This window comes from Poecilia reticulata, chromosome 2 (genome assembly GCF_904066995.2).
Source record: "Poecilia reticulata chromosome 2, P_reticulata-male-v2, whole genome shotgun sequence".
In the NCBI taxonomy this organism is placed as follows: domain Eukaryota; kingdom Metazoa; phylum Chordata; class Actinopteri; order Cyprinodontiformes; family Poeciliidae; genus Poecilia; species Poecilia reticulata.
In genome coordinates, this window is record NC_088831.1 from 21,712,887 (window position 1) to 21,739,781 (window position 26,895).

The window sequence follows — 26,895 nt, forward strand, 5'->3', positions numbered from 1 at the left end:
GATCTGCTGGAGAAAACCAATGAGCTGCTAGAGAAACACAACATCCTCAGACCGGAAAACAACATCTTGGAGGAGGAAAACGATGCCCTGAAGGTGAATCGCATCGTCCTCCAGCAGAGATGCCTCGCCTTTCAGCAGCAAAACACTGCCTTGGAGCAGCAAAACACTGCCTTGGAGCATATAAGGACTGAACTGCAGCTTGAAATGGAACAGCTGAACAACAGGCTGAGGGACAGAGAGGAGCAGCAGAACCAGCAGCCATCTGAAGAAGAAACTCACCAAGACAGCCAGTCGGTTACAGACCAGCCACAGGAGCAGCCATCTGTATTCAGACTTGTGGTCAGGGGCTTCTCTAATACCCTTGTGAAAATGTATAAAACAGGCACATTGAGGTATTGGGTTCAACTTTATTACTTCTAACGAAAGAAGTGTCATGAGAGCCCAAGCTTCATGCTTGATTGTCGGTGGCAGAAAAGCTTGAGGGCAGCAGGACTGCGGTGTCAGCAGAGTTCGACACTTGGGGGCTGATGGTGGAAGAGCAAATCACTTGAAAGATGTTGGAGGGAGAGCTTGAGGCCCGCAGGACTGCGGTGATATGGGAACTTGACGCCATCGAACTCAGGTCATTGTGACGATTGAATGAATTATGTTTATGTCCACTAGGTGGCGAGCATGAGTTTACGTGAATGCATAAATGTAAAGAATAGAATACTGAAGAAGGCAGTTACATTTTTTGATATTGAAAAAGCATATGACATGCTTTGGAAGGAGGGCTTATTAATTAAGATGGATAAAATGGGAATAAAAGGGAAAATGTTTAATTGGATTAATGATTTTTTAAAGAATAGAACGATAGAAGTAAGAGTTTGGGTAAATTGTTCAAATATTTATGCTATACAAAATGGAACTTCAGAAGGTAGTGCATGTAGTCCGTTGCTTTTTAATATAATTATTAATGATATTCTTGATAATATAGATTTTAGAATTAGTAAAGCATTATATGCAGATGATGGGGATTATGGGTGAGAGGAGGCAATATTAGTATTTTAAAAAATAGAATGCAATCAGCAATTAATAAGGTTGAAACAGGTTCACATGAATGGGGGTTTCATTTGTCTGTTGAGAAGACACAAGTAATATGTTTTTCAAAGAAAAGGGTTAATCCCACAGTAGATCTTAGGTTATGTGGGCAAAATTTAAAGCAGGTAAATATTGTAAGGTATCTAGGTGTAAGGTTTGATGAAAAGCTTTCATTTAAGATGCATATACAGAAGACTATTGATAAATGTAAAAAAGGTATTAATATATTGAGATGGGGCTGCACAGTGGCGCAGTTGGTAGAGCTGTTGCCTTGCAGCAAGAAGGTTCTGTGTTCGATTCCTGGCCCCAGTCTTTCAGCATGGAGTTTGCATGTTCTCCCTGTGCATGCGTGGGTTTTCTCCGGGTACTCCGGTTTCCTCCCACAGTCCAAAAACATGACTGTCAGGTTAATTGGCCTCTCCAAATTGCCCCTAGGTGTGAGTGTGTGTGTGCATGGTTGTTTGTCCTGTGTGTCTCTGTGTTGCCCTGCGACAGACTAGTGACCTGTCCAGGGTGACCCCGCCTCTCGCCCGGAACGTTAGCTGGAGATGGGCACCAGCAACCATCCCGACCCCACTAAGGGACAAGAGTGTACAGAAAATGGATGGATGGAAATCTTCTCGTACAACGACTATAGTAGAAGCTTCTAATGTATGTGCTATGTTAATTTTATTTTTTTTAAGTACAGGAATGCTTGTTCTATGTGTATGTGAACGAAGCGTCAAAACAGTGTACTGGAAGTGCTGTCATCAAACTAGAGAAATTCACAGCTGATAATTCAATATTCGATGAGATCAGTGGCAGCTGTGGCGGGCGATATGGCTGACTCCCCAGGGCGTCACTACCACAAGGGTCGCACATCAGTTACGACTCAAACGAGATTTCTACTTTTCTCCCTTTGCATTTCCTGCTGGAGCCCTGTGTGTGTTTGGTGGTGGCAGAAGGGGGCGCTCACTCAGCAAAACGACACATAAAGTTGAACCTTCTCTCAGGTCAGATAATAGCCTGAGAGGATTTCATTTCTGCATCTGTAAGTCAAATTGTAGCCTTCACCTTCAGAGCTAAAATATGCCACAGGTTTGGCTCTTGGTGCTTTCCAAGAGATATATATGCAAATATATGCAAATAAAAAAAAAAAATCTTGTTTACATATGACCTTTTAACTCCAAAGATAGTGTGACCAGCTTTTTGTTTGAAATTGAAAACATGACATTATACAAACTTTAAAACAGGTAACGCAAACGTTACCCGTTTTTTTTTTTACTTTAAGCAAAAAAAACAAAACAACAAAAAAAAAACAGCACATTGTTTAAATATAAGTTCTGACTAATCTGCAAATGGGAATTACCTTGAATAATAACTTTAGTTGCTGCTACCTTTAGCACAAAGAAATAAAGTTGACATTGGTGTCTGTCTTGTAGTTTGCATGTGAAGTGTTTGACAAGCGCTGCATCGTGTGCAAAGCAGCTTCAGACTCTGAAACTGAAAACTTTTACTGTACTAAATTTGTACGTTTGAAAAGGTTTATAACTCCCTTGTGATCCCTTTACAGTCTATTCCTAAATAAATACGTTTTTCTTTCTTCCCTTTCAGCTAATAAACCAGAGTTTTCAGTGAGGAAAACTACCATTTTCCTACTCATTATGATTTCAGCTGCCAAACTTATTCCTACTTAATGTCTAATTTTTGTTTTCTACCTTGCCCTCGTCATCATAAACCACATACTGTAAAGCTGTTTTTTATTGGTATGGTTTTTTTGTGAGGTGTGCCAGTAGTCACCTGCTGTCCTGGCAATATTTTATAAGATACAGTCAGAAACACAATAACATTTTATTACTATTATTATTACTTTTACAGCTGTCTCTAATAGCGATATATCAAAGACATCCATGTTTCTCGTCCGTATTACTGAGGTATTTATTGCAGTATAAACACTATTCCTCTGCTCCAGTAATTATTCAAATTGAGTATTCCTGGACTATTGGCCCTCCCTGTGAACAAAACATACGCCCACACAAAGAGACGCAGCTAAAGCAGTTTGTACATTTCAAAATCTATTTGGCCTTTTAGTCACACAGTGCTAGCTATAATAACCCAGAATGTGTTGGTATAGCTGCAAACTGACTCGTTATATTGCCGAAACAACCACTGGCACGTAGAAAGGCGTCATGACACTATGGTGAAAAAATATGAATTTAAATGAATCTGACAGGAACCAGTCGACGTGAGTTCGTTCCGTTTCCCTCTAACCAAAGCAAATTTAACCAATTGTGAGATTACTACAACCTGAAGGTTTTTTTTCTGTCTGTAAAGTAAGTGTTTTATGGTCTCCTGGGAATTCACCGACGCTTTAAACTTTGGAAACCTTTCAACAACACCGATAGAGGTGGTGGAACATGATTTTGGAGAAGAGGATCCAGAAGTGCTCTGCATGTTTTCCTTTTCTTGTTTCTGTTGTTGCCATTGACTGTTGATCAAAGCTTTAGCTGTAATGTGTCACTCAGAAAATGCGACTGCAAAGTTGAGTTTAAGTTTAGCTGCTCGGAATCTAAGATTCGCTCTTTATTTTATTTGTTTTATACCTATATTCTTCACCTGACTGGTCTTTGGCTTTGTTTACTGGTCCTTTTTTGATAAACCATCAATCCTTAAGTTCAAAGAGCAACTTGGGTTCAACGAACCTTAGTGGTGCAACACCAGAGGAATCTTCTTCAGCTGCTTCAAGATGACTAATAAACTACTGGCTGCAATTGCTGCTACCTTATGGTGGCTTTGGATTACAACCAAGTTCAGACTATAGCTGTCACTTCCGCCTATGAGTTGTTGCTAAGTGCTAGCAGGATGACGCTGAATTGACTGGCGTTTTCTGAGGTTTTGGGGGACAAATAGGTACTGTTAAACTGTGTGGTGCGATGCTTGGAGGACGACAGGTTTTCTGCGCTCGGAACAGCGTCGGCAGCTGTTTGGAGCAAACGGTAGGAAGAGCTTTGAGAGATAGAGAGAGAGATTAATCGGAAAAATATTGTATGGAGTACTCAATTGCTAAAATATTCTTTTACAACAGCCCTACTTCATGCTATGTGTAAAGGTTGAGAACTGATAGTGTTAAGGGATCTTGGTAGCATTCACCGCCTCAGTCTGCGTGGAACTATTGCACTTGTGAATTCTCTGAATTTGTGATGTCATGTGAAGACAGTTCACTGTCTTCATAGCATTCATGGAGGTGAGTACTTCAAGAACAATGAGCAAGATTTCAGAACACTCTACATTGGACAGCCATGCAGTGGTTGTGTAAAATACAGCTTTAGTGACCAGAAGCAGCTACATGTCTCCATTTGAATTTAAAATTTCCACATAAACCAAACACTCCTGAAAGGTAACAGTAAAAATGATAAATTATCTGTTTATTCGTCATTACATGTTAAATACAATAGACTATTTAGAGGAAGCTTGAGTTAGAGCTAGTCAGAGGGGAAAGAGGATTGGAAATGTTTACAAAAATTAAAGCTAGCATGTCATCACAAGTTTTTGTTACATTTTCTTTATTAAAGTTTTTTTTTTTTTTACAATGGTGCCTAATTTAATCTTTACAAGATGTCATTTCTCCTCTTGGCAAGTTCTGCTTTTGATTTTGATACGTTATTTTGCTTCCTGTGAGAGTTTTTAAAGCTTTGGGAGTGAATTAGTTCGAGTACCATGCTGCAGTCCCGTTGGCCCTCTGACCCTCGCTCCAACGTGGATTCTATATTTGGAAGAATCTCGGGTTCGTCTGTGTTCTGTGTTCCTTTGCTCTTTTGAAGCACGATATAAAAAATTAACCATGCTTTTTTTTTTTTTTTCTTTCATTCTTGTCTGTGAGCTTGACTTTCTTCTTCAAAGGCATGACTCACAGAATGACCTTTCAGTTACGAGTTTCCCATCTCCTGTGAGGCATCGGGGCCACTTTAAAGCAGCTAGGTGACATCGTTGTAAACCAGAACGCCGAAAATATCAGCGGCGGAAAATGTCTTCTTCGGCTGTCAAAAAGCTTTGAGGAAAGAAGTCGGATGCAGTGTTGAGTATTTACTTCTGTTGTCTTATTGACTTGTCTTTCGCTGTTTGGAGTAACGAGCGCACAATATAGGTTATATTCCTCACTTGTTTTGTTGCAAACACGAAACATGACTCATCTGAGGTTTACAATGATGTGTAATGGGATGTTATCAAAATAATGTTTATAATAAGCAGTAGGAAAATGCATTTAATGAGTTTACATATTCTGTTGTAACAACAAATAACATTTAAGTTAACTTTATTTTTTTTTATTTGTTTTTTCTTTTACCATTGCCGTCACTAGATGGCAGTAGGTTCCACCAATAGGAGCTTTAAAGCAATATCGTGTAAAACAATTTAGTCATGAACATCTATTTTTCTCATTTAATAAAGCAGCTATAAAACCTATATTTAATCCAATGGTACAAGTAAGCATGAAATTGTGATTAATAAACTTTTAGATACATTTCTGTAAAATAGGTACTTGAACCCTTTCAGATTTCTTCTATCTGAGATTATTTGTCAAGGTCTGACAAATAATATTTGACAAAGACGACCTGCGTACGTGGAAACGAAATACAGCTTTCAAATGATTTCATTTGTTGAGGCTTTCAATCTTCAACTCCAGAATCAGTCATTTAATTATTTGTTGTTTGTTTTATTTAGTTCTTAAGTTTTATTATGACATCATTACATAGCCAAACCCAGATATTGAAGTGTGCTTTTCTGAATGGTCAAACCTTTCTATTTTAGACTTTGACTGATGCAAATGCAAGACTCAATAATGAAATATTAAATCATGTTGATTATTGCATCTTGTATTCATTAAAGTTAATAAATTTTTTTACAGCACTATAACTCTGAGTCCATATTAATCACATGAACACTCTTTTAAATTACTGCAATCCGTTGCGTTCATTCGTTTGGGTAACCCGGTCGCAGTTTGGCCATTTTTACAGTTTTAATTTACAAAACTAGAACACACAACCTGTTCTCTGCTAAACAACTGAATCGAAGCCTCTAATAGACGCCCTACATTCGATTTCAGCAGAATATTTATCAGCTTGACTTGGCGCCCTGCTCCTTATTCCGTGCACGCCCCGTGCAGATGGGCTTCTTAAAAAGCCATTAATACACCAGCTGACAGCTTTCGAGGTAAAATCCAGTAACAAATGACTCCAGGGGTTCATGTGAGAGACGTTCAGTCCCTCGCACACTGCCCTGCAGAGACAAACTGGCAGCGGGCCGCTCGCAGTAATCAGCATGCAGCACATGATCCGCGTTTATCCTTAAAGCACACAAAGTGCCCCAGTGTGACACCTAGCTGCTGGGGCGAATGGTGGTTCACTTTTGATCACATGTAATCGGACGTAAACGTAACAATAGACCAATCATTTGTCGATAGCATTATGTTCATACTTGATAAAGATTTTTGTTTTTAATCCAACCACTGCTCTCGCCTCATCGTTTCAGTGTCCAGCACCACGTCCTGCGTCGTCGGTCAGAATTGGAAGGCGTTTATTCTCCGTTTCCGGGGCTATCGGCTTGCTGCATGTGAAGGACGTAACCAGTGGGTTCTGGTTCGTCCCCAGACCCCCCCGTCCTGAACCCAACCCCCCCTACCGCGCTGCTGCACTGCATGACGGCAGTTTGCCTGTTCTCTGCTGGAAACCAACTCGTCTTGTGCTTTGAACTTTAATAATAGCAGCACTGTTCCCGACGCTTGTGCATGTGATTCACTCCAAGCATATTTCTACAGTTTATACTAAATGTTTTCCAACGTCTCGCACTGCTTTCATGAAGCCTGTTGATCTGTGATGCACTGGAAACCACAAACACGCCATCAGGCTCTTTGCTTTAGTCTTCAGTGGCTGCTTGTTTGGAAATGACGCTAAGATGTGGCAGAGTCTAACGTGCGATACGACAGACAAGTTTCAATCTCATCAGAGTTAGTAGTAAACTCTTCTTGCTATCAAGAAAAAAGTGGTTTGAAAGTAATCTTTTTACCATTGGCTGTGTGGCATTCAGTAAGTAGAAATGCTCTGCAATGTTTGCTTGTGGTAAAGTGTACAGAGGTGAAAACTAAAATTTTGGCAGCATTGATCGGAAAGGCGACTTCTGCTGTTGATTCGCCAAACGTTGTTACTGTGATGTTTGGATCATCTCTTTCTTTTTCAATAGGATGAACGTGCAAGATTAATTTATATTACAGCGGTTCTGTAAAAAAAAAAAAAAAATTGCAACAGTGAATGGAAGCGGGCGAAAGTCTCACTTAGTGTTAATCTTTCAACAAATAACATGGTTAGTTTTCTGTTATTCATGTGGCCCAAATGCTTTTAATGCTTTATTTCAAACATGATCTATAGGATTAGCCTAATCAGAATACTTGCTGTGCAACCACTTTTTAATTTCTTTGCAGAAGATGAAATCACTGTGCGTCATTTTTCTTTCTTTTGCTCCGTTTTTATTTCAGGTAGCCGGATGAAAATGTTCTGTGAGTAAAGGTATATCTGTCATGGCCATCTTTCTACTGACTAAGATAATATTGTGAGGAGCAAAACTAAACTAAATGCTCCAATGCTACTTAGATTTTCCTGTATTTTTTTTTTAGTGATTCAAAGTGTTTACTGTTTTCAACTTCTCTAATGCGTTATGAGTGCAATTTGTAAAACAAATTGATATGCCTTATTTACCAGTGGCACTCTGTGTGTGTGGGAGATTTTAATTTTATTATTTCCATTAACGCATCTGCAGCACAGATTAATACTGCCATGACTTTTTGCAGCTTCACATCAAAGAATAACTGAATCATTTGAATCACAGCAATATTTTGTCGTCAATATCAGTGTGCACAATATTCATATTGCAAAAAAAGAAAACGGCTCAGAGTTGGCCAACATATTCTAAGTGGTGTAATCTTGCATTGTACACATTGATGCAATGGTTAGAAAGATAGCTAAATAAATGACATTTCACATAAATGTCATTTACCAACAGGGTTACTAACGATACTAAAACAGTGTGCTCATAACAATACAGACTTTTGCTTTAACTGTAAGATTTCTCAGATTGCCACTGCTTTTGTTTCAATAAAATCTGAAAAGTTTGAAACAAAACACTGGTGTTGCATCTCATGCTGTCAGTCTGAAACTGTTGCTCTCTCAGTGATTCCTGCTTGGTTGACATAATCAACAATGAACTCTGGTTTTCTTGGAGAACTCCATCGTTCCCACTCAAAGTTCTGACTCTGTGTGGTATTTTTGTTGAGTTTTAAACTGGGGACCTCCTTTCTTCCCTTAGTGTCTAATCAAGTGTACTGTCTGAGCAACCTGGTATTTAGCCCGGTGTTCTTATTTGAGCGTACAATATGAACCTACACCTGTTTGCGCTTTAATATTTGTGGATTTTTATTTTTCTGTAATATTCAAAAGAAAATGCAACCTAGGAAACTGAAATACCTCGGCGCAGTACAAACCGACTCGCTACCAGTTGGCGCTTTGCAAAGCTGTGGGTGGCTGTGGTTCCTGACGAACACCGTGTGTTAGTGTGGTGCGTTCAATGATTGGGGAAAGATTGTATTTTTGAATTTCCAAATGGCTTGTCGCAGGCCAGGACTGATCAAGATGAAAATCTTGTGCATCTTCCCAGCATGCACATTTCTATTGTATGTCTCAAATCAAGTGATGACTTTAAGAGACAAACACAAACAAGAGGAAATACCTCTGTGGTTCTTATGTTGTTTTTTCTTCTTTTGCCTGGAGTTTTCCATTAACTTAATCTCTCACCTGGGAATTTGTTGTTTTCTTCTTGTTGATTTTTTGCAGCAGCAGATTACTTGTACCAGCAAACTTGACACAGAACGTCGCTTAGTCACATTTTCTTAATTTGCTGTTGAAAGTGGCTCTGTTGACGGATTGAGAAAGTGTGAGCATTTCCCGGCTTTAACAATTTAAGCAAAACATGACGCCTGATTCAGAGAATCATTCTCTCCTGTTCTAGATGGTTCTGTAATGAGCTCGCAGATTTTTCTGCTGCCTTGTGTGTTGATACATTTCTACCTTTGCACCCGGGGATTATCTTGGCCTTAAGCACTATTTTCATTTTTTATTATTTTTTTTGCCTCTCTGTCTTGAGGAAAAACTCATGTGGTTTCTAAATAAGGCCTGAGTGAGCCTTTGCAGTATTCATAGAATAGGCCTGCAGCTGGGGAATATCTGTATTGACCTGTTGACTCAGAACCCGGTCTTGACTCGGAGGCAGGGCGAGGCTGAACGTTTAGTCCACTCTTAGAGGATTCTTGCCTCTGAACAACGTCTAAATAATCTCCACAACAGAAAACATGTTGAATGCACTTCCATACCTTTCTTAGTCTTTTCGAAGATGAATTTTTCTAGGATGTGGCAGGGTCCTTCTGAAACACAGTATAAGCTTATACATACAGTGATTCTTCAGAATAGGGACAAAATGGGTTTAAATTTTCCCCAATTTTTTTTTGGCAACACTTTATTTGAAGGGGTGTGCATAAGACTGACATGACACTGTCAAAAACATGTTAATGTTGTTCCGGTGCAAGGGGAAACTCTATTTATGACATAGTGATATAAATTATTTGGTGTGAAGTCAGGCAAAGTTAATAATTTGATTTCCTAATGAACGTTCATCAGGAGTGAGGAAGTACAGGTCAGTTTGGAAGCTAGCTATTTCCAACTTTTGTAAATACCACCATCTATGAGCCCCAATCAGGTTTGTTACGTTCACAGACATGTTATCTCCACTGGAACAAGAAGCCATGAATAAATTGGTAAAAACAACTTGGGAAAATAACTTAAGTCCCTCTGTTCAATACTCCTGTCCTTCTCTTCTGACGTTCGTCATGGTGCCTCGAATGATTAAGTTGGAAAGGGTTAATAGTTTGAGTCACGCAGAACTGATCTGACCGTTTCCATAGCAGCAGTCAGAAGCAAGACATTCCCCCAGAACTACAGCTCATTGTAGCTATGACCTCTTCTATGACTCAGGTATTATACAAGCAACTCTTTGACCTTAGTATTGTTTTACAAGGATTTTTAGGATGGAAGAAACTTAAATCACCATGTTTTTTCCCATGAGTTTTGGTGTTGGATATGAGATTACAACAGGAGTGAAGAACGTTATGAACAAACTTCTTCCCGGTATCACTTTTGAAAGAAGTAGCTGTCAGGACCAGGGCACTGACTCCGAGTACAACGTTTTCGACGGCTATCTTTTCAATCCTTCCCCGGCAGGGGGGGAAATTTCCCTTGGGAAAAAATGTAGCTCTCCGTCGTACCTGGAGCGCACTGACTCGGAGTACGACGTTATCGATGCCTATCTTTTCAAGCCCTCAGAAAAAATGTAGCTCTCCGTCGTACCTGGAGCGCACTGACTCGGAGTACGACGTTATCGATGCCTATCTTTTCAAGCCCTCAGAAAAAATGTAGCTCTCCGTCGTACCTGCAGTGTACTGACTCGGAGTACGACGTTATTGACGCTTATCTTTTCTAGCCCTCCCCAGCTGGGAAGAAAACTTCACTACCTGAGAAAAACTCACAGCGAACTTCCCCAGCTGGGGAAGAAAATACCCTTGAAAAGACGGCTTTAGCAGGGAACGATTTCTCCAATCGTTCCCCAGCCGAGGAACAAACTTCCTGGGCAGTTGGAGAAAAAGCGGCATTTGAAGACTGGAGCATTGAAGAGAGGTCTGTTCTAGAGAAAGATTGCCCTGACCTCAAGGAACACACTTCCCTGGCTGGAGAATTTGGCTGTGAGAAGAAGACAGTTGAGCCTAAAAAAATTCTAAAAGCGACCTCAGAAAAGAGATCTAGACAAGAGAAAGTCTGCTCTGATCGTTCACGCCCAGTGCTCAAGTGGGGAGGAGTTGATTATTATGAAGAGGATGAAGACTCAACTTCATCCTCTTCGTCGGCATTAGAAGACTGTGAAGCGAGATGTTGCCGAAAAGCTGGAACTTTTTGTTGTTGGCCATTTTGACTGACAGAATGTCACATCTGCTACGCTCCTCCTGATTTTTAGAATGGCAGATCCCCGGCCCTGGGGATGGTCGAGTTCCCAGAACAGAACCAGCCTTCTTAATCAGGCTGTTGAGCCTTTTCAGGTCCCTGGCTCTGATGCTGCTGCTCCAACAGATGACGGAGGAAGAGATGACGCTCTCAACAACAGATCTGCAGCATCTCATTGCAAACCTTGAAGGATTCCTCCGGTCTGCTCTGTCCCTTCTTATAGACGCTTCACTGTTGCGTCTCCAGTCCAGTCTGTTGTCTTGGGTTTGAACCCGGACCTGGGTTCTTTATGCATGGGGTTAGCATGTTCTACACGAGCATAAGTGGGTTCTCTCCAGGTGCTTCGGCTTCCTCACCACAGTACAAAAAGATTTTGTGCACGTTAATATATTAGTATATTAATCATTATGCAATATATAATATGATACTTAGTGATATAGTAATTATTATATTACTATATTACAATTATATATAGTAATATAATTATTACAAATTATATTACATTATTATATTATCAATAATTTGCATATTATATTAATACAAATATAATATACTGTCATATATATATATATATATATATATATATATATATATATATACACACACACATATATATATATATATGTATATGTATGTATAATGTTATAGTATTACAGGATTTTATAATCCTGTAATACTACAGGATAATAAATAATACTTTAATTTTAATAAATAATACTATTATCAATATAATAAATAGTAATTAATTAATTAATTAATACAGTGTTTTTCAACCACTGTTCCGCGGCACACTAGTGTGCCGTGAGTGATCGTCAGGTGTGCCGTGGAAATTATTCAATTTCACTACGGTACCGTATTTTCTGGACTATAAGCTGCTACTTTTTTCCTAAACTTTGAACCATGCGGATTGTAGCCTGCTGTGGCTTTTCTGTGTATTTTTCTTCAACCACCAGGGGGCTCTTTAGCAGGAAGTGAATCATTAGAAGTCAAAATTGTAAATCAAAGAAGAACGTGCTAATTTTCATTTAGAACAACCACATGCTAGCAGCAGGCACGACGGAGAAATGTTTTCAAACTCATATCATGCAGCTTTTAAGTTGAGGGCTGTCGATCTGGCACTACAGGAGGGAAATAGAGCCGCTGCAATTAAGCTCGGTGTGAACGAAACCATGGTTCGGCTTTGGAGACGGAGTGCTGCGTCCTTAATGTATCCAGCAGATTTATTAGGATGCCGCCCTCTGCTTTTAAAAAAAAAAAATTATTGAAGGCGCTAGTATGGTGCGCTCTATAGTCCAAAAAATACAATAATTGGTTTTAAAAGATTTTTTTTTTGAAAATGAATTATTTGCAAATAATGCCATCTTCGAGTGTCTGCTGTAGTAGTAGCAGCGGCGTAATCATGTAATTTTCTCACCACTAGATGGCAGTAGGTACGGAGCATTTTACATTAAAACAAGAGAATTAGTGATGCATGAATGTTACAGGTAGCAGTGAGAGCATTGAATCTAGAAAGACTGACGACAGTGATGGAAAAGACAGTGAAGCTCAGCAGTAGTTGGAAAGAACATGAGTCCATTTCCCACAACATGTCTGTGAGAAGTGAGCTTCTGAAGCCTGGCTACTATCAAAAACTAAAAACCAGAGAGACTGAGAGTTGTTGAGGAAGAGCTTTGTCTTTCTTCCATTTCTGCCAGGAAATCAGCTGTTTTCATCCAAACATGCACAGGTTTCACACTAGGTGGGTAAAATATACAGATATTGACATTTTGTACATGCAACTCTTCATATTGTAACAGTGAATATGAAGTGAAATGTTTCCCAAATATTATTGCTTCATTCAGAATGAGAATTATTTTCTGTATTCCGGTTATAAGATGCTTGTGGATTAGTTTGTAAAACACTTTGAAGTTTTCTACAACTTCTTTAAATTTAACACCACAGTGTTGTGGCTGTTCAGGTGTATTTTTGAAGTGAATATGTGCTATTTGAAATAAGAAATGTAAAATATGATAAAAATAAATTTTTGTGTTTGATTCCTATTCAAGACACTTTGATAAGAATGAATATTCTTATCATTCTTATCAAACCAAAAATGTTTCCATTTTTGGTTGGTGGTGTGCCTCGTGATTTTTTCAATTAAAACAATGTACCTTGGCTGAAAAAAGGTTGAAAAACACTGAATTAATAAACATTTGCTGGAGATGGGCTTTAGCACTCCTCCTGAACCCACTAGGGACAAGGTTGTTAGAAAATGGATGGATGGATTATTTATATTGATAATTATAATTATTACTATTGATAACAATAGTAGTCATAGTATTATAACATAGTTATTATAATTTAATATTATTGTTACGATTGTTTAATAATAATATCCCCACACAGAAAACAGAATATTCAGTCCGTTAAAGTTTTATGTTTTATTGCTTGATGTTTATTTTGCGATTATTAATAAATGATCGCTGTGGTAGATTAGCTACCGCTGCTATTAGCTAATTAAACACCTGCTCTACTGATGATCAGTCAGAGTTGGTGTTTAAGTCGCCTTTTTTATTTTCTAACTGAACTAACAGAATTCCACACCACATCTACATGTTAAGGTTGTCAAAGTCAAGCTAGCATAACTGAACTACTTCCCTCTCCCTCAATATTTTTTTTCTTAATTAACTTTTTCCCTGACTTGTTTATCTAGTTGTCAGTGTAGCAAAGCACTGCATCCCTTTTTCTTTTATCAGGCGTACATTTATTGACAACCTAACAGCTAAGTACTTCGTTAAAGCTTTGCATTTTACATATTTTATAATATGTTTGGTAAAATGCTAAGTTATTTTGTCCTCTAATTTTAAATAAGCATTTTAATAAATGAACTACAGGTTTATAATAGTTGTCATGCTACAAGCGCAGTTATCTCTGTTGTAGATCCAGATACTCATTAGGAAAAATAGATTAATTCTTCTTCTTCTACAGAAATGAATAATTAATCCCAGGTCTTATTTTCATGGGTAATTTAAAACTTTTTACTTCTAACTCAATTGTGTCTATTCCTGACACGGTAGAAGAAAAGTACAGGTGGAGGCTCAATCTTACCCTCTTAAAACAACCTGAATTCTGTACTTTTATTAGGGAACAAATTAATTTTTTCATTTTAACAAATAGACTTATTTTAGATTTATTTTTTGAGACACAAAAGCATTTCTGAGGGGCCAAATTATATCATATACTAAGGGAATAAAGAAGAAGTATAACTTTGAGCTTAAGACAAATTTCTGACCTTGAGAAAACATTCCAAATTGCCCCGACTAAGGACATGTACAGAGAACTGGTGAACCTGAAACTAAAAATACAACACCATGAATATATATCAAGCAGAGAGAGCAATAATTGGGTCCAAACAACAATTTTATGAACTTGGAGAAAAGTCACAGAAAGTGTTGGCATGGCAACTTAAAACTGAAGGAAACAAATGAACCAAGTCACTGTGTTGCAAGTCTCAAGTCTCTGTCCTCAAGTCCAAGTCAAGTCTCAAGTCAAGACAGACAAAAGTCGAGTCAAGTCTCAAGTCAGGAACCTTTAATTTCAAGTCATTTCGAGTCGTTTTTATTTTATTTTTTATATAATTTGCAATTATACATAAAATTCAAATAATAGACCATTTGTTCTTTTTAAAATCTGTATTTATCTCAAATGATAGAACATGTGCAGCTGAACACAAAGTATAAAAAACATTTTTAAATTGGACCTTTTTATTGAAATTCTGTTAAACTTGATATTCAATATAAAAAGTTTTCAAAAAATGAAATAAGTATATATGAAGTTATCAAAAGTAAACTCAGGAAGGTCTGGTGCATTTATTTTTCTGCTTTTATTTCTAAGTATGTTAGTTTCAGTCCTCCGTAAATATGGGTCAGATATTCTAAACACAAAATTTATTTGGGACAGTCACTGTATTTGGTCTGTTTTAACAAATAGACCACATGAAAAAATCTAAATCATTGCAAATAAAGTGGAGTGGTTTTGAATTTGGATGTGATGGTAAAATAAATATCCATCAGGCCAAGTGGGTTAAATCTACAGCTAATTTCACATCTCAATATTGATAAAAACATGTTGTGTGAATCAAGCTGGTCAGAATCACTAAACACAAAATAATGAGCTCATTATTTTATGTCTTACTCAGTTAACTATCCCACTTAGTGTTATATTCGGGGTCAGTGAGATTGTACAATTTTTATTTTTACAGAAATTTTTGAAAGATGACCACAAAAAAAAAAACGGGATTTTTTAAAATTTGTTTTTCCAGCAAAGCTACTTGGAAATGGGTTCTGTGCGACATGTGACAGTCAGTCAGTGCATTAAGTCAAAAACAGTTGACTTAATGCCCTGACTGCAGTAAACAATATATTGTCAATATAAATTTCCAATGTAAATGTCTTCAAATACACCAACCATCCTTAGATGATACTGGACCGGCTCATCATCATGATGGGACAGAGACTCTGTTCCCTGAGTTCAGGTCCAGAATCTGCTTTCTGTTCCGGAGCCCTGTTCACTATCCACCGGCTTTCTGAGCTAATAACACGGTGCACATTATTTGTGGAGGCATTTGAAGGACCGGATTTATGGTAAATCATCACCAATTTAACCCGGAGTACACATGCTAACACGAAGTTAGCTAAAGTCAACTATCTTACAGCAAAAGAAAAGGGCCACCTACCATCTTTGTGAAGCTTCAAATGCCGGACAAAGTTGGACGTTGTGGCATCTCCATCCGATATTCTCTTCTTGCATGTTTTACAAGTTGCAGTTCGTTTTTTATACGAAAGTTCATAACCTACTAGCCAAAAGAAATTACTCGCGGAAGCATATTCGAGCCGTTATTTCGTCTTTCGTTCCCTGACCTCTGTAGCGTCACCGCGTTTTTTTAAATGTCCAATTCCTGTTAATTTGATTGGTTGAGCTGCGGCTACGCACACATACATACATACATAAGGAGAGAGGAAAAACTGCGCATATTGATACGGAATGAGTGAAATTAATTAATGACGCCACTTTATAAATAATGTGTTTTAAATTTTAAGACTTTGAGTAAAAAATATCAAGTCTTTTCAAGTAAACAGCTTCAAGTCGAGTTAAGTCCCAAATCAATGGCATGAAAGTCAAAGTCAAGTCCAAGTCTTAGAGCATTTTTTCCAAGTCAAGTCTCAAGTCTTGATTTTCATGACTCGAGTCCAAGTCATGTGACTCGAGTCCCCACCTCTGATTAACGCTATTGAAAACCCCCAAAAAGTTATAATGTATAACCAGGGGTGAAAGTAGTTTTAAATTCTTGGGGGTACTATGACCAAAAAAATAAATAAAAAATAAAATTATATATATATATATATATATATATATATATAAAATTATATATATAAACGCTGGGTAGCTCTTGAATTGCTACAAAATAAAGCTGTATGTCCTTGATCCATCCATCCATCCATCCATCCATCCATCCATCCATCCATTTTCTTTCACCCTTGTCCCTCAGTGGGGTCGGGAGGGTTGCTGGTACCTTGAGATGCCATGAGACCTAAATCCTGAACATCATGGCATGGAGTGCATCCCAGTTTTCCATCTCTGGCATATAACCATTGATTTTAGCTTTTAAACTGGTTCTATTGATCCTGTGTCCAGACAGAGGGATAATCAGTAGCAGTGGCGGAGCTAGACTTTTAAAGTTGGGGGGGCCAAGGGGGGGCCAGGACTACCTCTGGGGGGGCAAAATTTTAAATGTGTGTGCATATATATATATATATATATATATATATATATATATATATATATATATATATATATATATATATATATAATTAAAAAAAATAACCAAACTGAATATTTGGTTATTTTTTAAGCCCCTCTGTCATTTGGCAGGTTATAATTAACACCTTTGACTGGCGCACATGGAGACATGATAGACTTTACGCATAGAGTTCATCGCAGAGGAAACTAAAATCAATCAAATAAAAGATCCTTTCTGAATATCAACTCATGGACTCTGAACTAAATATGTCTTTCTGACCGGGAGCTGACAGCGTGTTGAAGAGGTATGGACACCTTGTTAGGAAGCTCTGTTTGGACAGGTAATTTGACAGGTAAAAATAGTTCTGGTTGGACCAGAATTATTTGCCTGATGGTGGCTCGGGCTTCTCATGAGTTTACATTTAATGAGTTTGGAGCAGACAGAGAAAACCTAAAGAGAATGTGATCTACTTATTGTAGTTTAAATAGAGGAATAACAGCTGACTGTTGAGAGAGGAAAGAAATTAAAGTGCAGATCCGTTAGGCAGAAACAAGCGCAGTGCGCTGGACAATAAATGCGCATAAATGCTCCACCGTTACGCTCCAGTTAATCACACATGAGACGACAAACGCCAAATATACAATATATAGTTACACTGCTTACGTTAATGATGTTTTAAAAACAAAACAAGTAAAAACTTAACTGAGTTAATATGTCAGATTCCCTCCTCAGCCTCGTCTTGATAAGAACAGAGAGCGGTTCGCTGGTTTCTGTCAAGAATGTGATGAAGCGCAGCTGACACTTGGTGCGCAGACAGTTTCAACTTTACGCACAGAGAACATCGTGGAGCTCATTATTAATCATACTAAGAACAATATCTGTCAGAGAATCATCTCTGATCTGGTCGCTTTAACGGACCAGAGACTTTGGAGCTCCTAGCGCAGCTGATCCACTTCTGAGGGGTTTTTCTCCCGCCGAGAGAAGTGAGTGCGGGATCAGGAAACGATCAGAGTTCTGCCGTCTTCTAATCACGTAATTTCGTGAAATGTTACCTAATTTCAAAAACGTTCTCGCAGAGAAATACTAAATGTTTCGTTGGATGACTACAAATTGGAAATAAAATGATTTTTTTCTTTGACGGACAACGAAAAAAACTCTAGCGCCACCTCTGCTCCAAACTATGAACATTGTCGGCCCCTCTTTTTTCTCTTTTTTGCGGAGGATCAATAAATAACTTATTGGTGTTTTACCATCACCACCAGGTATGAAGTGCTTTAGCCTTTGAGTTGCACCACAGCGCAGCATAACTGAAACATCCAGGAGAAGAATATCAGCTTGCTTTTATGAGTATAAAGGAGGCTGGTATCGCGCCTGATCTAAATCTATTTATTTATGTCATCACATGAACTTATATAAAGTTTTATACATTTTATACATTTCATATATTTATTATGGTTTTTCTTCTTTAGATATTAGGTTGACTTAGAATGATTTCAAATAATGTACAGGAATAACCTGGTGCTGTTACATGTCAATCATCTGGGGGGGGGGGGCAATCAGATGACAGGTGGGGCACTGGCCCCCCCTCTGGCTCCGCCACTGATTAGTAGCCCAGCATCATGACCTGTTTGTTCTGAAGATCCTGCAGTTTCCACTTCTCTTCCTAACATGGCGCCTCCTCACCCTGACTCTCATACTGACAGGAGGAACCACAGAGCTCTGTTAGGTTAAAGCTCATCTTCTGAAGTTAGGATATTTTTCCTCCAACAGGTCCCAGAGGAATCACCTCAAACCAAATGTTGGACTGGATTTTATTTCAATGTCATTTGTGAATGTGAGAGCCTCATTTTCAACAGTGGAGCTATAAAGGTTGAAAAAGATTATTATTTTGGAGAAAATCTCATCAACATCAATATTTCCACTAAATAAGAGGCAAAAAACTAAATTGTTTGATAAAGGAAAAGCCTCTCAGACTCTGAGCCCGACAGCACCAAACTTTTTTTTAATAATAGACAATTAATTTAATTCACACAATTATCGCGGTAGAAGCCATTTGTTTGTTAAATACTTAATGAAACATATTTACTGTGTTTAATGTTTGTTGTAAATGACTTATATTCACAAAGAACGAGGTAATTAGTTCAAGTTTGTCATTTATTGAATGTTCAGAAACTACAGCGGCTGTGATGAGCCAAGACGAAGGTAAACAAAGGTAAAACAACCCGAACAGGTGATCAACTCTAAACCACTTGCACATTTTTATTCTCCGTCTCTTTCTGTCATTTAAGCACACCCGTTGCCATGGCAACCTTCTGCGCTCCACAAGCTGACCAGAGATTACGTTAAAAACATAACATTTAATCTGTTACAATATTAGGTTTGCAGGCTTGATATTTATTTTGCGATTATTAATAAGCCTCCCTGAACACAGCGGAGGTTGATTAGTTAATTTTAAACTCTTGCTCTGTTATTTTGGTAATGGAACCGAAACGCACAGAATTGTGCAACACCTTGTTGAAACAATAATCACTGAGATTATTATTGTTGTTGGGTCATTAATTTGAACACGTTTTATTGATTTTTTTGTCGTTGTTCTTTCATAAAGCTATGAACGTTTTAAGCGAGTCAGAGGAGGACGTGCTGGTCTCAGCGTCCTGGCGGCGTTCAGTTTGTCACCTAATGCCGAGATCGACTCAAAACCTTCCGTGATCGATGTGTTGCACCGCTGCTCTAACAAAGCACGAACAGTCAACTGATTAAGTCTGTTTTAGATTGTTCTTGAAAAACGAATCAGTCACGGCTAATTAGTGGGCGCAGTCGCGGCTGCACAGTTTAACCCACTGATTTTTTACAGCAGACAGCCGCTCCCCTCTCTTGCAGGTACTGCCTACCCCTGCTAAATCATTTAGGGGTACGCAGTACCCTGCCGTACCCCCTTACTTTCACCCCTGGTTGAAAGACTTTATCTGATGCATGCCGTTTCTATGAGAGCGTGTAGGCGGGACTCTACATGCACTCTGAGAAGCAGCATGCACGGCTGCAGTGCATGGAGGCAGCAGAAACACACTTAGATATAAACTCTGCTTAAGTTTTGATCTCCGTATTCATTTTAAAGCTCTGCTGTAGTTTAATTTGCACAATTATTACTGTTAACTAAGTTCACCAATATAAATTTCTGCTGGTTTCCCATTTGAGTATTGGAGACATGTTCAGTGTCGTCCCTCTAAAATCACGTAGCTGCGTTGAGATGCTAGCGGCATCAAATATGCACAAAATTTTGGTTGATATTTCGCTTGAGTTGAAAAACTCAATTTGCTATTGCTGTGTTTTTGTTAAACAAAAGAAATTCAATTAAAATCACGCGATATGTCATTGAAAAAAACATGTTGTGCCGTCAGCCTCGTGCTACTTCTTGTCATCTTCTTCGTCACTTCCTCCAGTAAACATCAGGTTGTTGAAAGAAGTCCATGTGCGAAATAAACAGTGGTGGAGAAAGTACTCAAAAAATGTCCTTAAGTAAAAGTACAAATACACAGACAAAAATGTACTCAAGTAAAACTACCACATTAACATTTGTACTTAAGTAAAAGTAAAAAAGTACAGACTTTTAAAAATACTTATTAAAAGTAAAAGTACTTGCTGAATGGATTACCTAATCGCTAATATCATTAAGTGTACTGATCATATTTAATTTTAATGCATTTGAAAAGTGCCATTTTAAAGAACAATGCCACCAATAAAGCATGTTTTTATTGTGGTTACTCTGTAACATAGTTATGTGATTCTATGCATCATAATTTCAGGGATGGAACCATCTTGTCTCCTGTCCCAACATAACATGAACTTCACTTTTTTTTGCCACTAGTGCCATTTATTTTTTTAAAAATCCAACAGAAAGGGGATGGAAAGACGGTGGGTGGGAGAGGACAGGCAACCAAGGAGCCAGTAGTAGAGTTGTAGTCAAGACCACCTATCCAAGACCAAGTCAAGACCAGCACCCCGCGCTACGTGACACAAAAAAATTAACTTTTACCTATCAAAATTGCTTCTCAAACTGATCTGAAAGATCCACAGTCCCATAAAAAACTAGACATTAAATACTTAGAGCTGAAATAAATTTAATCAGTAAAGATCCGTCCAGAAGAATCGGATTGTTCCTGAATATTGTACCACTATATTGCACTTTGGTCAGTCAACACCTCCACAAAATAATTCAGCGCATGAGTGTCTTTTTTTTCATCACAGATGCAACATGTGTCTCTGTATTGTTTTTGGGTTTTTTTAATTGGTGGGTTTCCATTAAGAACATTTATTTTCCAGTTCAAGCCTGAAGCTGTCTGCCTGCTCAGGCTTGGACTGTTTCACTGTTTCTGTTTTGCCGGGAGAAAAAGTGTTAGATTCCTGCTCCCACACACCTGAACCGGATGACTGAGTTTACTCTTCAACACCCCCCCACCAAATAGTGCTAAAACCCCGTCTTGCTTTTAGACTTAATATGAAGCATTTTCTCATCTTGTGCGGTGAGCCGTGTGGGTTTCCCACCACGGACTTAAAAATTCCAAACAGTTCTACTTATTGAAATAATATGCAAGTATAGCAGTCTCAAAGTCAATGGAAGCCAGCTGAGAAAATAAAGAATATCATGAGAAATGAACTTCTATGGTCAGGCCAGTCTCTGGTGGCTTGACTTTATTTATCCAAGAGGTTCCTTATCTATGAGTCAGTCCATTACTGCCGAACTGTTACTGATAAGAAGCGGGGGGGAAATAGCAACAATAAATCAGAGCACCTTCTCTCCATCTTGGATGGTGTCTTTATTCTAGATCATGTCTCGCTTACAGGTGAGTCTCCCACCTTGTGCTTGATATCGCATGGGGAGGGGATTCTTGGCTGGTTTCAGACGTGTTGTGTGTGTTCGGTTTGATCCAGCCCCGGATCCAGAAGTGATTCAGCTATAGCTGCCAAGCCTCCCTGTATGGCTCTCATTGATTAGATAGGAAGTGTTGCGGCAGCTGTGCTTCTGACAGCCTGTGAGCTAGAAACAACAAGAGCCGGGTTGCTAGAAATAGAGCAAGTTAGAAAGTTGTGTTTTGTTTTTGTTTTTTTCTATTTTGGAAGAATGAATGTTGTAGTTCTGGTCATTCGGCTGTAACAGAGATGGAGCCTCAGTCATCACACTAGAAATGGGTGGAGATGTGAGTGGGCTTGGCGGTGGGCCCTTGAACATCCAGGGGTCCGTGGGATTGTTTTTGGTTATCTCTCCGTCTTCTCCCGACAATTTTTTTTTCCCCTCCAAATGAAGCTAAAAGTCCAGAAATGCTTGGAGATGTTATTTTCAGTCAGGATTGTTTTTTGTTCCAAGTGCAGATTCAAGTGGTTTAAAATTAGGAAAGTGGCAAAAGTTCGATACGCCATCATTTTTGCGATATTTTGCGTCATAAAATAACGAATATGTAAAAGTTGTACGTTCTTTTTCTTTCTGTCATTTTGTCTTTCTTTTCCTATATAACTCCTCCCTTGTTTCCTCTCTTACTTCCTTGCCACAACCAATCTCTCCTTCTATCTTCTGTCCTTCTCTTCCTACCTTGTATCCCTCCTTTCAATTTTCCATCATTGTTTCTCTTTCTCTCTCTGTGAAATATTAAAATGACCACAAAGGAACAAGAAGTCTAAAAAAGTATACATTTGTTTATAATAAATTGGAGGAGAAGACCCCTTATCATGGAGACGAACATTGGACTTGGTTTTCCCTTGCAAGGACGCGGGTCACCGGGGCCCCACTCTGGAACTAGGCCTGGAGGTGGGGCACGATGGCGAGCGCCTGGTAGCCGGGCTTTTACCCACGGAGCCCGGCCGGGCTCAGCCTGAAGAGGAGACGTGGGTCCCCCTTCCAATGGGCTCACCACCTATCGGAGGGGCCAAAGGGGTCAGGTGCGTTGTGTTAGGGGCGGCAGCCGAGGGAGGGGACCCAGGCGGTCTGATCCTCGGCTGCAGAAGCTGGCTCTTGGGACGTGGAACGTCACCTCTCTGGTGAGGAAGGAACCGGAGCTAGTGTGCGAGGCTGAGAGGTTCTGGCTAGAAATAGTCGGCCTCTCTTCGACGCATGGCTCTGGTTCTGGAACCAGTCTCCTTGAGAGGGGCTGGACGTACTTCCACTCTGGAGTTGCCCATGGTGAGAGGCACCGGGCAGGAGTGGGCATACTTGTTGCCCTCCATCTTGGCGCCTGTACGTTGGGGTTTACCCCGGTGAACGAGAGGGTAGCCTCCCTCCGCCTACGGGTGGGGGGACGGGTTCTGACTGTTGTCTGTGCTTACGGGGCCGAACAGCAGTTCAGATTACCCACCCTTTTTGGACTCCTTAGAGGGGGTACTGGAGAGTGCCTCTCCTGGGGACTCCCTTGTTCTACTGGGGGACTTCAACGCTCACGTGGGCAATGACAGTGAGACCTGGAGGGGCGTGGTTGGGAGGAACGGCCCCCCCGATCTGAACTCGAGTGGTGTTCTGTTGTTGGATTTCTGTGCTCGTCACGGATTGTCCATCACGAACACCATGTTAAAGCATAAGGGCGTCCATATGTGCACGTGGCACCAGGACACCCTAGGCTGCAGTTCGATGATCGATTTTGTCATCGTTTCATCGGACCTGCGACCGTATGTCTTGGACATTCGGGTGAAGAGAGATGCGGAGCTGTCCACTGACCACTACCTGGTGGTGAGTTGGCTCCAGTGGTGGGGGAGGAAGCTGGTCAGGCATGCCAGGCCCAAACGTATAGTGAGGGTCTGCTGGGAACGTCTGGCGGAATTCCTTGTGAGACGGAGCTTTAATTCCCATCTCCGGCAGAACTTCGAACACCTTCCGGGGGAGGTTGGAGACAATGAGTCTGAGTGGACCATTGCCGAGGCGGCTTATTGGAGCTGCGGCCGCAAGGTTGTTGGTGCCTGTCGTGGCGGCAACCCTCGAACCCATTGGTGGACACCTTTGGTGAGGGATGCTGTCAAGCTGAAGAAGGAGTCCTATTGGGCCTTTTTGGCTTGTGGGACTCCAGAAGCAGCTGATGGGTACTGGCGGGCGAAGCAGCATGTGGCTTGGGTGGTCGCTGAGGCAAAAACTCGGGCGGGAGGAGTTTGGAGAGGCCATGGAGACAGACTTCCGTACGGCTTCGAGGCGATTCTGGTCCACCATCCGGCGTCTCGGGAGGGGGAAGCAGTGCAGCACGAACACTGTTTATAGTGGGGATGGTGTGCTGCTGACCTCAACTCGGGACGTTGTGGGCCGGTGGGAGGAATACTTCGAAGACCTCCTCAATCCCACCAACATGCCTTCTGTTCAGGAAGCTGAGCCTGGGGACTCTGGGTTGGGCTCTCCAATTTCTGGGGTCAAGGTCGCAGAGGTGGCCAAAAAGCTCCTCGGCTCTTATTAGTTAGCAGTCACATATTTTTGTTCCAACTTAAGTTTCTACAGGAGTTATACGCAACCCCGATGGCGAACTTGGTACTGAAAACTACTAAAAAGGTACCGGCTAAAATTAGCACAGGTTTAAACCCACGTTTTAGCCTGCTGATAATTTAATCATACATTTTAATTCATTCATAATTTAATAATTCAGGTTGCCATATTTTTTAGAGTTGTTTCATCTAAAAAGGCATTCCCCTGTCATGTAAACCTTTTGTTTTCACTTGTTGCATTTTTAGATCAGTTCTCCAACGCGACCGTTTAAAAGTGCAAAAGTGCGTCCATCCGGACTTGGACACTTCTAGTTCTAACGTTTCAATTCAGACTGTTATATTTGATTGTTGACTTGAAAGTGGATTTAATAATGTGAATATTAAAACCAGACAAACTGAGAACACATAATGGATATGTGTAGATGGAAGGGATGGAGTGTTTGGTGAATTTTTAAAATCCGAGTTTATTGCTGACTCAGCTTGTTGGTTCTTTTTTGTTGTTGTTTCCACTGAATGCACACAAACACAGAGCAAATTGAAAACCTTTTTCTGTTTGTGCAATCAGATAAAAGCGACAAAAAAAGACCTTCGAAAAAGCTGAGTCGTGGAAGGACCATGAAATCATTTTCTACCTTGGTTGTGGGCGGTAAAGTTTTCTATGGGACCGTTTTTCTTTTCCCCTTAAGGTTTATATGCTCTCATTATTTTTGTCTCTGAGGAATTTTTTTTATTAGTACCGATGTCATTAGGCTTAACCCATGTTCACACTAAGGTTTGCGGTTTGGTTAGTTTGGAGTATTTGCAGCCAGTGGAGGTAGACAGAGTGTTCTGGTAAGAGCTTCACGTGGGATTGTGCGACGGCGAAGGTTCACATTTTGCCATGACAAAATTATAGGCGTAATTTTGGTAATTACGCCTATAATACACATAGTAAACTTGATAGAAGTCTGTTGTTTTCCCATCATCATTCATCTGTATTTCTCTCTATAAAGTCTTTACTAACTATGATCATTATCCTTTTGATCAGCAGATTCAAAGATGCTTCTCTTTTCTTGCAAGAAGAACAAAATTGCCTGGTCATTTGAAAGGTATTTACAGTTATGGGAACTAAAAGAGTGTCAGTTTCTTGTCAAGGTTAACACTGACAGCTGCTTAGAGTTGTGATCTGTGTTTGTTAAACTTTTGTTTCCGTAAAAGAAAAATAACATTTGATACAAAAGCCCAATTCTGGAATCTCACTAAATGTGATGACCGCTGCAGGAATGAACATTTTCTTTCCCGTGACATGTTTAGTCAAGTTCTGCATCGCATCCCCTCCTGGCAACATGCAGTCTGATACTTGATAATGACATTAAGTTAAACCATAAAATCCCTGAATCTGGTAGTTTGTGGTTAAGCTCGGTTTTCTAATTGTCATTCTACAAATGAAACACGTTTCCATTCAGTCCTGCATTATGCTGCAATTTAGAGGTCTGAACAGATGAAGCTAATTAGCCCTAAACTGATATTTACTCGTGTTTAAATTAAAATACAAAAGGTTGAGCTATTACTTTTTAAGCTTAGTACTTTTTATTGTTTCTGGTGGTGGCGTCTAATGAGTCGTATATGTATATTATAACATGACACAAGTCGCTCTGGAGATTTAACACATTAATTTTTTTCACTTTATAGAAATTAAATCAGAAGTCCGTTTGTTTTTTTTGCATCAGCTCAGTTTTCTCTGATACCGTCCGTCCCAAGCTGGTAGCATGTGAGCCGGCCCTGCGGAGTCTCCTAATGAGACAGGCACTGTCCTGTATAAAGATATTCGGACAAAAAAACAAAAAACAAAACGGCGTGTCGAAAAACCACGCAGAAGGTTGAGACGCCCTGTTCCCTGCGGCGAGAGGGGGGCGAGGCGCACCGGCGGAGCCGACGGAAACAAAGAGCGCTTTGCTCTCTGTCGGAGGGAAAGCAGCTGCAGCGCGGGGAAATCCTGCTTCAAACACTTTGTGTCTCTCTCACCGCGGCTGTGGAGCTCCTCGTATCTTTGTTCTGCATATTTCAAGCCCAAATACACGGCATGTAAAAGACCAGTGAAGGGCACCGCGCTCTGGAACAGGTGCGCCACAAAGCGAACGTTTGGAAGTCTGTGAAGTTTTACATGCTCCGTGTTGCTTGTCTTTAGTGACGTTTTGGCTGAACACAATTATTTGGCAGTATATATATATATATAATATCCACCTTATATATAAGGTGGGTAATGGACAGTGGTGGAGCCTTCCTTGATATCAAATTATGAAGTCCGTGTTCTGTCAGGGGGGCTGTAGTGTTAATTTGTTGAAATGTGAAGCTGGCTCATGTGCAGTACAATTTGATATCTACTAGCAAAACATTTCACTATCAGCTTTTTATAAAATCTAATAAAAACAAAACATATAAATGAGGTTTTGAGAAGTTGTTGATATTCAGGGCGACCCACATGTTTGTTTTCGGCTTTAATTTGTGCAGATTCCAACGTCTTCTGTCTCTACATCACTG

General features: G+C 39.8%; 1 protein-coding gene across 1 annotated transcript in view; it reads left to right on the plus strand.

Annotated features, from left to right (window-relative positions):
* The window catches only part of adcy5 (adenylate cyclase 5), an 85,582-nt gene that overhangs the window by 23,407 nt on the left and 35,280 nt on the right, over window positions 1-26,895 (plus strand). The window lies entirely within an intron of this gene.